General features: G+C 44.3%; 1 long non-coding RNA gene across 1 annotated transcript in view; it reads left to right on the forward strand.

Moving 5' to 3' along the window:
* The first annotated feature begins 4,386 nt into the window (after positions 1 to 4,386).
* The window catches only part of LOC129647779 (uncharacterized), a 35,323-nt gene continuing 26,427 nt past the window's right edge, over positions 4,387 to 13,282 (forward strand). The window contains exon 1 of the long non-coding RNA XR_008712497.1: positions 4,387 to 4,685. This is a non-coding gene — a long non-coding RNA (uncharacterized LOC129647779). The remainder of the gene's footprint in view (positions 4,686 to 13,282) is intronic.

The raw sequence follows: 13,282 nt of genomic DNA on the forward strand, positions 1-13,282 counted from the left end.
AGAGATGTTAAATTTAGAAGAGAAACAACACTGGTGATGGGAAATGAGGTCTTTAAGAGAGGGGAGTTGGTTTTAGGGGGAGGTGCATATGGGCTTAATCACTAAGTCGTGTCTGACTCTTTGTGACCCCATGGACTGTAGCCCTCCAGGCTCTTCTGTCCATCGGATTTCCCAGGCAAGAATGCTGGAGTAGGTTGCCATTTCCTCCTCCAGGGAATCTTCCTGACCCAGAGATGGAACCTTAGTCTCCTTCGTCTTCTGCTTTGGCAGGCGGATTCTTTACCACTGAGCCACCCGGGAAGCCCTTTAGGAGTAAGAGGTGGAGTTTAACTTTATCCAAGAATCCTAGGGTGTTCTCTTGGTAATTTGGGACCATCAAGATATGGGGTATTTCAATCAAGGTAGTGTTAGTCACTCAGTCATCTTCGACTCTTTGCAACCCCATGGACTGTAGTCTGCCAGGCTCCTCTGTCCATGGGCTTCTCCAGGCAAGAATACTGGAGTGGGTTGCCATTCCGTTCTCCAGGGGATCTCCCTGACCCAGGGATCAAACCCAGGTCTCCTGCAATGCAGTCAGATTCTTTACTGTCTGAGCTACAGGGAAGCCCATTTCAAACAAGGCAAGAAGATATTTCGATCCTTCTTAGCTCGTGACCCAAGTAAAGTGAAGACTGAGCACCAGACAAGATTCAGAGGCCTGTTGACTTGGGTGAAGTGGCTGAAGAAGGTCAGGCTTGAATTGCTTGGTGCCCTGATCATGCCTCCTGGGCACGAGCTGGAGTATTCTCATGGCCTGAAATCTCCCTCAGGATGGGTGTCACTGCACGGTGGGATGGCTATGTTGCAGGATGCCTGCCTGCCTGCCTGCCTGCTATCTGGGTCCTAGCTTTGCTTAACAATGAGAAAAGGGACACTTGGGTGTTAAGATTTTGAATAAGTACTGAATGGCCTCTGTCTTCTCAAGTTTTTGCCTTGCTGCTTTGACTGGGAGCTGGCTTGCTTCATGTCCCTTGATTCTCACACTTGGATGGGGAATTGTTTCTTAGTGACTTATTGACTCGGTCTGCGTTCTTACAAGCAGGGACTGAACCCTTTCTGGTTCATCTGCTTTATCTTGGTTTGTGAGGCACATGTAATAACACCTGGAACCACAACACCAGTGAGGCTGACAACTGCTGTACGGCGTGTGATGTGATTTTCACCCTCTTGTCAACATTTCTGCTGCCCCAAAATACACAGGCACCATCTTCTCTTGGCTTCATTTCACAAAGCACGGTGATCACAAAAGGACTTTGAGGTCTCTGAACAGCAAGATGGATGTAGTTGATGGTGCTGGAATAAGGAAAGTGCCCAGCAGGTAGCTGAGAAGGGGGACCTGCAGTATAGGGTCGAGGCTGTGGCTCGTGGTCCAGCCATGGGAAGTGCCATCCCAGCTGAAGTTGGGGGAGGAAATGAATTGTTCAGAGGGAGCATGTGAAGGGCAGAGGAGCAAAGGAAATAGCAGAACTGAGAAGGCAGGGAAGAAAAGAAGCAGGGCTCATGAGGAACCTTAACCTTAACCCTGACACTGTTCTCAGCTGCTGTGGAACCAGGGGTGTGAGAGTCAAGGATGATAAAAGCTTTTAGAACTTGAGACTGAAGAGCTGTGATCCTGAAGGGCTCAGAGAAGATCACAGGAGGCTCAGCTGAGAGCTGGTGATGAGGAGGTGGAGATGATGTCTTGTTAAGCAGCCTCAGAATGAGGCTTTTGTAAAATAGATAGTGAGAAGCTACTGTATAGCACAGGGAACTCTACTCAATGCTCTGCGGTGGCCTAAATGGAAAGGAAATGGAAAAATAGGGGATAAAAATATACGTATAGCTGGTTCACTTTGTTGTACAGCAGGAACTGACACGGCACTGTAAAGTAACTACATTTCAATAAAAATTAATGAAAAAAAAAAAAGAATTAGGGTTTCAGTTGGAGTGGGGCAGGATCAAGAGACCCTCAGACAAGCAGAGCTGGACCCCTGGTAACTGCAGCTGGAATCCAGGGACTTCTGAACTTCTCGGTCTGTGGAGAAGCACTTGGTGACTATTTAAGCCCATATGAATAAGGGGTTTTCTGTTTCCAGCAGCCAATCACATTCCAGTGGTTTCCATCTACTGGAACGTAAACTCCAGGAAGGCAAGGGTCTCATTAACTTGTTCATTCTTGAATAGCCAGGGCCTAGAATAGTGGCCAGTGTATGTGGAAAAATATTTGTTGAATAGAATATCTTTAAGAAAGTGCTTCTAATAATATTACTAGTAAAGGCTGTTGGGAATTTTTAGCTAAGAGAACAGTTACACGTCTCTAGGGGCTTCTCCAATATCACAGTTTTCCTGTAAGGGACCCAGGATAAGTGGGCAGAGGGCCTGGTGCCAGCTGGTTGCAAAACAGCATCATCTACAAATACCATCTAGTGTTATCTTTCTTGAATCAAAAGCTCAGAACAATAGTTCTCAAGCAGAGGTATACATGAAAATCTCTTGGGAGTTTTCCTAAACTATACAAATCTGCTTAAACTGCTTAACTGTAAATAAGGCATTTTTGAGACAACCAAGGACATTTAATTACCGGTTAGGTCTACCGCATCCAATAGAAATATAATTCCAACCATGTAAGTAATTTAAAATTTTCTAGTAGTCACATTTAAAAAAAAAGGAAAAACAAACAGGTGAAATGAAATTTATTCATGTTGTTTTACTTAAACAAATACATCCAAAATGTTATCATTTCCATGTGTAATTCATATGAGACACTATTAATGAAGTAATTCACATCCTTTCCATGGGAGAATGTGGCTGAACCATTAAATTTGAGTTGCCCAGGAAGCAGGTGTAATGGAGCGCAGCCTCTGACCCCGACTTGACCACTGTTGTGCTGTGTGTGAACTGGCAGCTTATTTACCTCTCTGGACTTTTTTGTTGCTTCGTCTACAAAAAGGCTCTATGCTTATAGTAGCCTGAAAACAGGTATGTGAAGTAGGTATTATTCACCCATTTTACCTGTGAGGATGCTGAGGCTCAAAGAAGTTGAGTACCTTGCTCTGGTCTCTTAGCTCTGAAGGTGGGATCAATCTTGGACCCAGGGTTCCCTGACCCTGTAGAAACTTCTTTCCATTTTGTTGCTATTTTAGACCCTCTGTGTTTTGAACCAGAAACCTCCCAGGAAGTAACAGCATCTTTCCTCCTCACTCTAGGATTCTGGTCAGGGTTGCAAGGCTCTCCTTCCCAGCCTTATAGACAGAAGCCAGTAGAGATCTGGGAAATACTTGTGGGGGTATAGCAAAGGCCATTTGTTTTCTTCTAAACATACACAGAATAAGGCAGTGTCAAAACAGCCCTGCCTTAGAATGCAAAGGCATGGTTTACTTTTGAAAACCAAGGGGGTTAGGTCTCTGCTTGATATTTACAGTGAAGACTCTTCTCGCTATCAGCTGGACTGTCCTCACCAGCATCCCCTCAACTTCCGGGCACTGGGAGTGATATTGGAATCCCGTCAGTCTGGGTGTAGACCTTCCTGCTACACTTCACAGCAACACCAAGGGAAATTCAAAGGCAAAATTAGTTTGAGGGTTGCTGGTGCAAATAAATTCTCAGTGGAGTGACTGAAGCATGGTAATTTAGCAGTTGCCGACCATTTCTCAATAATAACTGAAATAATTATTTATAATTAGATGAGATCTAATAAAGGATTACATTTAAACCAGATGAAAAACATGGACCCCCTACCTTCACCCCTTATACATTCTCACTGACTAATTCAAATATTTCTCATTTCTTTTTCTCCCACAAAAGGATGAAAAGAGCTGTTTTGCCTTCGAGTAAAAGTAAGTATAATTTTCTTCTAGTGGGCTCACCAACAGTTCATGTTGACTTGCCACAAAGGCCAATTAAGAGACAGTCAAGATCCTTGGCTAATCTTGCATGCTTTTTGAGTGACTGTGAGTTGAAATGGAGTTGATCCGCGAGGGCCCGGCTTCCCACAAGAAGCACAGCGCCCACCTGGGGTGCTCTGGAGACCTGGTGCTAGTCCCTCATCAGCTCATTGTGTCCCTGCTCTGCCCTCATTGCTCTGATGGAGACTTGAGAGGTGTGGCCGCTCAGGCTTTGAAGGTGACTAATTAAGCTCCTGCTGCCTGTGCCCGGAAGGCTCCTGGAGTGAGCCTCCGGATGAAGGAAATTCTCGGGGGTGGTGAAGCTCTGGAGCAGCAGGAGAGTGTGCACAAGCACTTAATGCTGCTTCTAATTTCTCAGACAATTGGAGGCACCGAAGGCAGAGCGTCTTGGGAATTTATTCTCCACGTTAATGGGGATAATTTGAGAAAACCACTTTCAGCTGTCCATGCTCACGGCCCCTTATGCTTCGCACTGCCTACACCCAATTAACTAATCATTTTCATAGCGGGAGCAACTTAGCCTTAGAAGAGAACAAGCTGTGTGCTGAAATATAGGCGGAAGCAAGGACTCTGGGTTTCTCTGCTGTTCTAGTAAGAGAGGGAGAGTGAGAACAGTCCTGAGGGATCGCCTGGCTGACTCACACAGACCCACCATCTTCCAGGGAGAAGCTGGGGGCTGGGGTGGATCTGAGAGGAGCAGTGCGTGCTGCATCATCCAGGGCAGAACCAATCGAAGGTGGGAATGGAGAGGAGGGGACAGAGGTGAGACCACCCTCACCCCACCCTGTCTCCCCAGTACACCTGAGTCAGTGTTCATCAATGCACACCAGTCGAAGGGTGTGCAGGGGAAAAGGATGGTTATTTCTGGTAACCAAGCTAAGAGATCACAGATCCAGGAGAGGACTTAAGTGCAACCTCTTTAAGTCTCTGTGGTTGAAATCAGCAGTGAATTCAAAAGTAGATGGTTTTTTTTAATTAATTCTTTTTGGAGTATAGTTGCTTCACAGTGTTGTGTTAGTTTCTGCTGTGCAGCAAACTGATTCAGTTATATGTTTACATATATCCCCTCTTTTTTGGATTTCCTTCCCAGTTAGGTTACCACAGAGCACTGACTAGGATTCTCTGAGCTATACAGTAGGTTCTCACTAGTTATCTAGTGATCAGAGAAGGAGCAGCTGCAAGCTGGAGCTGAGAGCTGGGGTGTTCAGTGGTTCCCTAAATTGGTGGAGGGCAAATGGACCAGGGGTGGGGCAGGGCAGCAGCCATCATGAACTTAAAATGAGACCAGTGGGTGTGTTTTTGTCAAGCCATATTCAGCCAGCTGCTGGGATATGGGGACAGAGATGTCAATGGAAGATTTACTGAGGGTCAGGTTTTGCTGGGCAAGAAGCAAGGAGGGGAGAACATGGATGAGGAGTTTGAGGATGTGGGATGAGAGGGATTATAAAAAGGCACAAGGTGGTCCAGGGACAGTGAGTGGATGCATCGGGTCAATGAATTCAAAATCCTACTGGTGCTGAAGCATTGTGGGAATAGAAAGGACACATTCAGAAAGTTTGAGAATATAGGGGATTTGGCTGAAAACTGGCCACAGATATAATACAGGGGAATACTCGAGAGTTGGGGGTGGTGGTAGAGAGTAGAGGGTGGGTTCTGCTGAGATCAGAAAGAACTGGATGGGCTTAGAGCCTGGGAACTAGCCCAGAACTATAAGGTTGTCAGGAGACTCAGGCTACCTAGGGAGGTGATTTGATGGGTAGCCATTTTGTTCTTCAGGGGATCTTCCCGACTCAGGGATTGAACCCAGATCTCCTGCATTGCAGGCAGATTCTTTACCATCTGAGCCACCAGGGATGCCCAGTTACATACTGGACATTTTTCTTGGAACGTTCTATTAAATTCAATATTATCCAATTCAAATCTGTGTTGCCCCCATAGACCTTTCTTCCTTCTTTTCTTCCTGTCTTTCAGTATAGTTGATTTCAGGTGTACAGCACAGTGATTCAGTTATATATATTTATGTATCTACTCTTTTCCTGATTCCTTTGCATTATAGCAGAGGTCCCCAACAAGTTCATGGTCTGTTAGGAACCAGGCCACACAGTAGGAGGTGACCATCAGGTGAGCAAGAGAAGCTTCATCTGTATTTACAACTGCTCCCCCATTGCTCACATTACTGCCTGAGCTCTACTTCCTGCCAGATCAGTGGTGGCATTAGATTTTCATAGGGGCATGAACTCTGCTGTGAACTGTGCATGCAAGGTATCTAGGTTGCACGATTATTATGAGAATCTAATGCCTGATGATTTGATTTTGCATTATGGTGAGTTGTATCATTATTTCATTATATATCACAATGTAATAATAATAGAGATAAACTGTACAATAAATGTTATGTGCTTGAATTGTCCTGAAACTATCAACCCCCTACCCCAGTCCTTGGTGCCCAAAGGGTTGAGGACCATTGCATTATCAGTTCAGCTCAGTCGTGTCCGACTCTTTGAGACCCCATGAATCGCAGCACTCCAGGCCTCCCTGTCCATCACCAACTCCCGGAGTTCACTCAGACTCACGTCCATCGAGTCAGTGATGCCATCCAGCCATCTCATCCTCTGTCGTCCCCTTCTCATCCTGCCCCCAAACCCTCCCAGCATCAGAGTCTTTTCCAATGAGTCAACTCTTCGCATGAGGTGGCCAAAGTACTGGAGTTTCAGCTTTAGCATCATTCCTTCCAAAGAAATCCCAGGGCTGATCTCCTTCAGAATGGACTGGTTGGATCTCCTTGCAGTTCAAGGGACTCTCAAGAGTCTTCTCCAACACCACAGTTCAAAAGTATCAATTCTTCGGCACTCAGCTTTCTTCACAGTCCAACTCTCACATCCATCCATGACCACTGGAAAAACCATAGCCTTGATTAGACAAACCTTTGTTGGCAAAGTAATGTCTCTGCTTTTTGATATGCTATCTAAGCTGGTCATAACTTTTCTTTCAAGGAGTAAGCGTCTTTTAATTTCATGGCTGCAGTCACCATCTGCAGTGATTTTGGAACCCCCCAAAATAAAGTCTGACACTGTTTCCACTGTTTCCACATCTATTTCCCATGAAGTGATGGGACCAGATGCTATGATCTTCGTTTTCTGAATGTTGAGGTTTAAGCCAACTTTTTCACTCTCCACTTTCACTTTCATCAAGAGGCTTTTGAGTTCCTCTTCACTTTCTGCCATAAGGGTGGTGTCATCTGCATATCTGAGGTTCTTGATATTTCTCCCAGCAATCTTGATTCCAGCTTGTGCTTCTTCCAACCCAGCATTTCTCATGATGTACTCTGCATATAAGTTAAAGAGGCAGGGTGACAATATACAACCTTGACGTACTCCTTTTCCTGTTTGGAACCAGTCTGTTGTTCCATGTCCAGTTCTAAGTCTTGCTTCCTTACCTGCATAGGTTTCTCAAGAGGCAGGTCAGGTGGTCTGGTATTCCCATCTCTTTCAGAATTTTCCAGAGTTTATTGTGATCCACACAGTCAAAGGCTTTGGCATAGTCAATAAAGCAGAAATAGATGTTTTTCTGGAACTCTCTTGCTTTTTCGATGATCCAGCAGATGTTGGCAATTTGATCTCTGGTTCCTCTGCCTTTTCTAAAACCAGCTTGAACATCAGGAAGTTCACGGTTCACATATTGCTGAAGCCGGACTTGGAGAATTTTGAGCATTACTTTACTGGCGTTGGAGATGAGTGCAATTGTGTCATAGTTTGAGCATTCTTTGGCATTGCCTTTCTTTGGGATCGGAATGAAAACTGACCTTTTCCAGTCCTGTGGCCACTGCTGAGTTTTCCAAATTTGCTGGCATATTGAGTGCAGCACTTTCACAGCATTATTTTTCAGGATTTGAAATAGCTCAACTGGAATTCCATCACCTCCACTAGTTTTGTTCATAGTGATGCTTTTTAAGGCCCACTTGACTTCACATTCCAGGATGTCTGGCTCTAGGTGAGTGATCACACCATCGTGATTATCTTGGTCATGAAGATCTTTTTTGTATAGTTCTTCTGTATATTCCTGCCACCTCTTCTTAATCTCTTCTGCTTCTGTTAGGTCCATACCATTTCTGTCCTTTATTGAGCCCATCTTCGCATGAAATGTTCCCTTGGGATCTCTAATTTTCTTGAAGAGATTTCTAGTCTTTCCCATTCTGTTATTTTCCTCTATTTCTTTGCATTGATCGCTGAGGAAGCTTTTATCTCTTCTTGCGTTATAGTTTATTATAAAATATTGAGTATAGTTTCCTGTGCCTAACAGTCAGTCCTTGTTGTTTCTCTGTTTTGTATATAGTAGTCTGTATATGTTAATCCCAACCTCCTAACTTTTCCTTCCCTTTTCCCTTCTTTCCTCTTTGGTAACTGTAAGTTTGTTTTCTATGTATAGACCGTTTTTCATACCATGATTTTTCATGGAAAATGCTCCACCATCAACCTCTCCCAATAGGAAACCTAAATCCCCTCATGGCCTGCTCTCTTTCCCCATGCCACATTAAAGTCGCCAGCAAGCCCTTTTGATGAGACTTCACTCAGGATCTGAATCTGCCAGCCTGTGCCCCTGGCCACACATGGCTGTGTTCCAGACCACCCTGTCTCTGACCTGGTGTCTGCCCACTGCCTTCCTCCATCCTCACTCTGCTATAAATGCTTCTTCCAGCTAGGTGAGCATCTGAGAAGTATCTTGGTTAGAGTCCAGCGCATCTGCTTGGACCCTTGCTAGGTTCCCAGAGCTGAGCACAGTGCTTGACCCCTGGAAAGAAATCCATCAATACTTACCACTGGATTGATTCCTAGCTGCAGATACCATGGGCTCCTTCACTGGATGTGACAAGCCCAAATCATGCGAATGAGAAAATCAGATAATTGATTGGCTCCTGGGGCTGAGTGGTCTAGAAATGAAATCTGACTATCTCTAGAGATGCAATAGTTTCTTTTCATGAGTACACAGACTGGCTTCTTTCAGGCATGTCTTATCAGCTTGTTGATCCCTGCAGAAAAGCAAAGACTTTTCTGGAAGCTCTAAGGGAAGGTACCAGGACCAGGCTTGTCTACCTTTGGAGGGTGGGCACCAGTCCTACCTGGTAGGGAAGAGGGCTTCTGGAGGCTAGTGGGCTATTCTTCCCTGCCTATCCCCTCCCCACTCCTACTTCTTTTGGCAGTGGTAAAGAGAGAAGACAGGAAATCTGGAGACAGGAGTTAATACCAAACAGAGGTTCAGTCTGGAAGTTCTGTTTGCTTTGGATTGTTGAGTCCATGAAAGCAGATCTATGTCTTTACAGAGGAAGTGAGGGAACATTTGTCAGGGCATATTTGATAAATGTGAAAAGCCAAGTGTAGGAGGGTGTGTTATTTTGATTGATGACAGCATACTCATATCAGTGTCAAAAACATATTAGGAAGATACAAAACTCCATCATCTCTTAATAATAGAAATAAAATAGGTTCAATTAAAATGCTTGCTGCTCTTTTTCAAGTGCAGGACCAAATGACATAAACCACAGGTTCTTATGATCCTCAGAAAAGAACAACAAATCTGTTAGAAAAACAATTTGCAAAATACTCATTAGTCCAAAAGCATCCCTGAGAATTCTGCCTCCAGGCCTCTAATGGGCCATGAAACTTGAATTCAATAAAAAATGATTTAACCGTCAAGCGGGTGAACTGGGTAGACGGCGGCTTCCTTGCTCTCTCATTATGGAGTTTATTTTTTGGAAGCTGTTTGTGTAAATGCTATTTGTTTTACTGAAGTTCAAAGAAGCTTTGTGTGAAAATGGTATTTTGTTTCATGGAAGGTGCTGGTACTGGCTGAACTCCTGTCCATCTTCCCTGCTGTTCTCTGCCACCCTCCCTCCCCCAGGGGGTCCTGGAAACCTCAGCCCCCAGTGCTACGATTCCTGGGTGTGAGCAGTGAGTCAGCCAGTCTGGGGAATTCTGAGAGCTCGTATATTAGATTCTTGCTTTCCAATCCATTAATTTTGTTGTTTCTAGGCCTGTTGGGAGCCCTGTTGCCGCTTGTAAGAATAACATCTCTGCTGATGCTTTGGGCATCTGTTAGCCAGGCAGCTGTTTTCCAGACATTTTGTCTCCACATCATCGCTGGACTTTGTGTGTCTTTGTGTGGTGGACCCAGTTTTATACTGACTTCATAGGAGGGTGTGAGCGTCTTCCTCAAGGGTGGGGCACCACTTACCTCTCTTCTGCGAACACTGAGCCCATCCTCTGACATGAGAGAATGTGGAAAATCCTTCCAAAGCATTTTACAAAGAATCAGAGGAATCTGTTCAGGACATAGTGGTTTGGAATTTTCTTCTGATGAGTTGTCATCTCATACCTCCTGTGAGAAGCCATCCGGGAACCAGAGCCTGGGCGGCGGCTTGCTGACACATTGAAGGGATTTGGAGTCTTGTGCCTGGTGGAGGCTGGGAGAGCAGCAGACTGGTTGGAGAGGGAGGTGGACAGGTGGTCGACCTGTATCAGCTCACCTTTGGTCCCACGGGATTCAGGTGCTTGATCAACATGTGGAGGCCCAACTGCCATTTAATTGGCTAGTGCTTGCTTCTCTCCTACTAGGTCTGATGTATCTTCCTGCAGGTGATCAGACAGTTCAGGGGGGTTGGAGGTCCATGTGACATGGCAGAGAGGGTAAGAACTCTACCTTTAGAGAGGTAAGAGCTTTGGAATTCAGTCCTGCTTATCAGCTGGGTAACATTTGAAAATTAACTTAACTTCTTTGACCCTCCATTTCATAATTGAAAAATGCAAATAAGAAGGCCTACCTCTTTACCCTGTTTTCATAGTGGCAGTATTCACAATAGCCAAAACATGAAAGCAACCTCGATGTCCATTGACAGATGAATGGAAAAAGAAGTACATATTCCCAGATGGCACTAGTAATAAACAATCCACCTACCAATGCAGGAGACACAGAGATGTGGGGTCCATCCCTGGGTTGAGAAGATCCCCTGGAGGAGGAAATGGTAACCTGCTCCAGTAGTCTTGCCTGGAAAATTTCATGAACAGAGGAACCCGGTGGGCTACGGTCCATAGGGCTGCAAAGAGTAGGACATAACTGAGTGTGCATGTGTGGGCATGCATGCACCCCCCCGCCACACACACACACAATGAAATAGTACTCAACCATGAAAAAGAATGAAATAATACCATTTGAAGCAACGTGGATGTACCTGGAGATTATCATACTAGGTGAAGTAAATCAGATAGAGAAAGACAAATGCCATATGTGAAATCTAAAATAGGACACAAATGAACTTATCTATGAAACAGACTCACAGATAGCGAACAGGCTTGTGGTTACCTAGCAGGAGGGGGTTGGGGGAAAGATGGATTAGGCATTTGGAACTAGCAAATGCAAACTAATGTATAGAGAATATATACACAACAAGATGATATTGTATAGTACAGGGAACTATATTCGATATCCTGTGATAATCCACAATGGGAAAGAATATGAAAAAAAGAAGACCTACCTGTTAATTTCAGGTATACAACAAAGTGATTCAGCATATATATATATACATATACACATATATATACACACACATATATATATATATATATATATATATATATGCCTGCTGCTGCTGCTGCTAAGTCGCTTCAGTCGTGTCTGACTCTGTGCGACCCCAGAGACGGCAGCCCACTAGGCTCCCCCGTCCCTGGGATTCTCCAGGCAAGAACATTGGAGTGGGTTGCCATTTCCTTCTCCAATGCATGAAAGTGAAAAGTGAAAGGGAAGTTGCTCAGTTGTACTGACTCTTCGCAACCCCTTGGACTGCAGCCTACCAGGCTCCTCTGTCCATGAGATTTTCCAGGCAACAGTACTGGAGTGGGGTGCCATCTCCTTCTCCAATGTATCTGCCTATCTTATCTATACAAATCTATTATTTTTCAGATTCTGTTCCCTTATAGGTTATTACAAAATATTGAATATAGTTCCTTGTGCTATACAGCAGGTCCTTGTTGTTTATCAATTTATATATGGTTGTGTGTATACATTAATCCCAACCTTCTATTTTTTTCTCTTCCCCCTCTGCCCTTTGGTAACCATAGCTATGTCTGTGAGTCTATTTCTGTTTTATAAATAAGTTCATTTGTATTATTTTTTAAGACTCCACGTATCAGTCATATCATATGGTATTGGTCTTTGTCTGACTTATTTCACTTAGTATGAGATAATCTCTAGGTCCATCCATGTCAAATGGCATTATGCCATTCCTTTTTATGGCTGAGTAATATTCCATTGTATACATGTATTGCATGTTTGGGCTTCCCTGGCAGCTCAGCTGGTAAAGAATTTGCCTGCAGTACAAGAGACCCTGGTTCAGTTTCTGGGTTGGGAAGATCCCCTGGAGAAGGGATAGGCTACCCACTCCAGTATTCTTGGGCTTCCCTTGTGGCTCAGCTGGTAAAGAATTTGCCTGTAGTGCAGGAGACCTTGGTTTGATCTCTGCGTTGGGAATGATCCCCTGGAGAAGGGAAAGGTTACCCACTCCAGTATTCTGGCCTAGAGAATTCCATGGACTGTATAGTCCTTAGGGTTGTAAACAGTTGGACACAACTGAGTGACTTTCACTTTCACTTTTTTTATCCATTCCTCTGTTGTAGGACATTTATGTTGCTTCATCGTCTTGGCTGTTAGTGGGAATGTAAACTGATGCAGCTACTTCATATGGAGGACAGTTAAGAAAGTTCTTTAAAAAACTAAAAATAGAGCTACCATATGATCCAACAATTCAACTCCTGGGTATACATCCAGATAAATGTTAATTCAAAAAGATACAAGCCTACATGTTCATAGCAGCACTATTTACAATAGCCAAGACATGGAAGCAATTATTTATATGAACTCTCCTTTGTTGAAATATGTAGTGCGATTTCTGTTTTTCTGGCTAAACCTGGACTCATATAGCATGATGTAAGATGTCAAGAGTTCCTTATTTCAGGAAACAGATCCTCAATGAGGAGACTTAGGAATTGGTTTGGTGGTATCCTTCAGCTTAAGTGCAATTCTGAGCTCCGAGCCACCAGCAATCGGATACTGGAAAGACCTGGGATGCAGTGGCAAGGAGAGTCTCTGAACTGTCAAGTGATTCTCATGACATTTTATAAACCGAGTGTGAATCACATGGCTGCTGCAGGTGGCCACCTTGGTGGTAACAACGATCACAAGCAAGAACTGTGGGTGACATGGCTGCTTCTGAGGGCAGTGAGGCACTTACAGAAAGAGAATGAAGCTCAGTGCTCTGAACTCTGCTCAAGTCAGGATCAGAAAGCTGGAGAGCAACTATGACAGCCTTATAA

This window comes from Bubalus kerabau, chromosome 3 (assembly GCF_029407905.1).
Source record: "Bubalus kerabau isolate K-KA32 ecotype Philippines breed swamp buffalo chromosome 3, PCC_UOA_SB_1v2, whole genome shotgun sequence".
Taxonomy (NCBI): domain Eukaryota; kingdom Metazoa; phylum Chordata; class Mammalia; order Artiodactyla; family Bovidae; genus Bubalus; species Bubalus kerabau.